Consider the following 3,864-nt stretch of genomic DNA (forward strand, 5'->3'; position numbering starts at 1 on the left):
ATATTATTAATTTTGTGCTATGCTAGCGACTGTTTATGTTGACAGATTTCCTGAGGACTGTTGATGAGCCCACAAGGAATCCCACATTTTTTCTTCATTGGTATATTCATGGAATTTATAATTTCAACCCATGAGTTAACTCAATGGAGAGACTGTTTAAAACACTACTTGAGACATAGCAAAATATGGATTAACATAGCTAATCCAGTTCATTATCATCTTTATCAGGAATTGTTTGCTTTTGTGTATAAGTAAAAACAAATGTTCTAGTGTACAATTATTTTGAGCTTAAAGACCATGCTGGGACTTCCCTGGTGGTGCAGTGGTTAAGAATCCACCTGCCAATGCAGGGGACATGGGTTTGAGCCCTGGTCTGGGAAGATCCCACATGCCATGGAGCAACTAAGCCCGTGCGCCACAACTACTGAGCCTGTGCTCTAGAGCCTGTGAGCCACAACTACTGAGCCCACGTGCCACAACTACTGAAGCCCGTGCGCCTAGAGCCTGTGCTCCACAACAAGAGAAGCCACCGCAATGAGAAGCCCACACACTGCAACGAAGAGTAGCCCCCGCTCGCCTCAACTAGAGAAAGCCTGCGTGCAGCAACGAAGACCCAGTGCAGCCAAAAGTAAATAAATAAATAAATTTATTTTTTAAAAAAAAAGAAAAAGACCATGCTTATTACAGAGAGACAAGACTGGGATCCTGTAGTTCCCTTTTGGGCCCCCAAGGTGTTTTCCATATAGTCATGCCTGTCTATATATTAAATTGTATTTATAATAGTTTCTATATAGACTTGGATTGATTTATGTATATATGTATATAAACTTGAAGAGAGAAATAAATAATTAACCAAAATATAATTCAAAAAGGAAAAGGACTGGAAAATATGAGAATAATTTAAAATATTGAGGATAAAATGAGAAAGTCTAACATATGTCAAATCAGAGCCACAAAAAGAGAGAATAAAGCTAATCAAGGAGTGATAATAGCTGAGAAGTTTCCAGAAATTCTGAAAGCTATTTATTTACAATTTCAGAAAGCATAATGTTCCCAAGCCAGATAAATGACAAAAAAATCAATGCCTAGATGTTACCTCACAGTGACTCTGTAGAGCAACAAAGACAAAAATTTTTAAAGCAACCAGAGAAATGATTATTTCATGCACAGCAGACTGCTCCACTGTAATAACAGAAAACAGAAGGCAATGGAATAGTATATTCAGTGTTGATAGGAAATAGCTATTAACTACCAAACCTCAGAGTGAAATAAAGACAGTTATAGATGGCCAAAAAGCACATGAAAAGCTGCTCAACATCACTAATTATTAGAGAAATGCAAATCAAAACTACAATGAGGTATCACCTCACACCAGTCAGAATGACCATCATCAATAAATCTACAAACAATAAATGCTGGAGAGGATGTAGAGAAAAGGTAACCCTTCTACATTGTTGGTGGGAATGTAAATTGGTACAGCCACTATGGAGAACAGTATGGAGGTTCCTTAAAAAAACTAAAAACAGAGCTACCGTATGATCCAGCATTCCCACTCCTGGGCATATACCTGGAGAAAACCATAATGCGAAAAGATACATGCACACAAATGTTCATTGCAGCACTATTTACAATAGCCAGGACATGGAAGCAACCTAAATGTCCATCAACAGAAGAATGGATAAAGAAGATGTTGTACATATATACAATGGAATATTAGTCAGCCATAAAAAGAATGAAATAATGCCAATTGCAGCAACATGGATGGACCTAGAGATTGTCATACTGAGTGAGGTAAATCAGAAAGAGAAAGAAAAATATTATATGATATTGCTTACATGTGGAATCTAAAAAAATGGTACAAATGAACTTATTTACAAAACAGAAATAGAGTCACAGATGTAGAAAACAATCTTATGGTTACTAGGGGGAAATGGGGGGAGGGATAAATTGGGAGACTGGGATTGACATATACATACTACTATATATAAAATAGATAAAGAATAAGGACCCCCTGTATAGCACTGGGAACTCTACTCAAAACTCTGTAATAACCTATATGGAAAAAGAATCTAAAAAAGAGTCGATATATTTATATGTATAACTGATTCACTTTGCCATACAGCAGAAACGAACACAACACTGTAAATCAACCATACTCCAATAAAAATTTAAAAATTAAAAAAAATTTTAAAAAGACATTTATAGTTAAAACTGAGAGTTTATCAATAGACTCACACTAAAGCAACTTTGAATCTAAAGTTCATTCCTTAGAAAGACAATATTCTCTGATAAGAATTCAATTTATATAGAAGTCAATAGCAAAGAGATATTTTTTTAAAGTTCTCACAACTTTGGAAATAGAATAGCTATTCATTTATCAATTAAGAAATCATAATGAAGCTTTTAAATACTTGAAGCTAAATAATAATGAAAATATAGCATGTCAATACTAATATTTTTGAATGATATCTGTCATCCATAATGCTTACATTAAAAAGTTTGAAAATGAACTAAGCACCCATCTTAAGTATTTAGAAAGGAACAAGGAATAAGCTCAAAGAAAAGAAACAGTGAAAATAAGAGTGGGATTCCATGAAAACAAAAGTACAATAGAAACATCAATAATGTTAAAAGTTAGCTTTTTGAGAACACTAATGAAATAGACAAAGCTTTGGAAACACTGAAAAAAAGAGAGTACAAATAATATAAGGACTAAACAGGGAATGGAAATACAGATACAGCACAGACTAAGAAGCAAATACCATGAGCAAATTTATGCCAATGAATTTGAATACTTAGACAAAAATGAAATACTTCTTAGAAAAATATACCTTATCAAGACTGACTTAAGAATTACAAAACTTGAATAGTCCTAAAACTATTAAAGCAACTGAATCAATAATTTAAAATATTCTTACAAGGAAAGACCAGGCCCATGAAATTTTACAGGTGAAATCACTAAACATTCAACAGCTAATTTATATCTTTTATGGACTTATGCAGCAAATAGAAAAATAAGAACTACTCTATAAATCATTCTGCATAACCAGGCACCAAAAATAGACAAGTACAGTTTGAGAACAGAAATTATAGATCTCACTCAAGAAGCTAAACAAAATATTAGCAAATCCACTAGGGCTAAAAATAATAATAAAAAAAAAAGGTTTATTTATCATGACTTAGTTGGGTTTATCCCAGGAATGCTAGTGTAGTTTAACATTAGAAAATCTAGAATTATGATACACCGTAATACATTAAGTGGAAAACCCCACATATAATCTCAATAGAAACAGAAAAAGCATTGGATAAAGTTAAGCTTTGATTCAACATAAAAAGTCTTAGGGGCTTCCTTGGTGGAACAGTGGTTGAGAATCCGCCTGCCAATGCAGGGGACATGGGTTCGAGCCCTGGTCTGGGAAGATCCCACATGCCGCGGAGCAACTAGGCCCGTGAGCCACAACTACTGAGCCTGCGCGTCTGGAGCTTGTGCTCCGCAACAAGAGAGGCCGCGACAGTGAGAGGCCCGCGCACCGCGATGAAGAGTGGCCCCCGCTCGCCGCAACTAGAGAAAGCCCTCGCACAGAAACGAAGATCCAACACAGCCTAAATAAATAAATAAATAAATAAATAAATAAATAAATAAATAAATAAATAAATAGAGTTCCCTTTAAAAAAAAACAAAAAAAAGTGAGCATACACTAGGAAATTAAAAAAAAAAAGTCTTAGGAAACTTTGAGTGGAGGAGAATTTTCTTTATATGAATGAAAGTATCTACCAAAGCCTTAGTAAACATCATTCTTAATGATGAAAAGTTAGAAGCATCCCATTTGAAATCAGAAACAGGACGTTTGCCCACTGTCATGT

The sequence above is a fragment of the Balaenoptera acutorostrata genome, chromosome 7, assembly GCF_949987535.1.
Source record: "Balaenoptera acutorostrata chromosome 7, mBalAcu1.1, whole genome shotgun sequence".
Lineage (NCBI taxonomy): Eukaryota > Metazoa > Chordata > Mammalia > Artiodactyla > Balaenopteridae > Balaenoptera > Balaenoptera acutorostrata.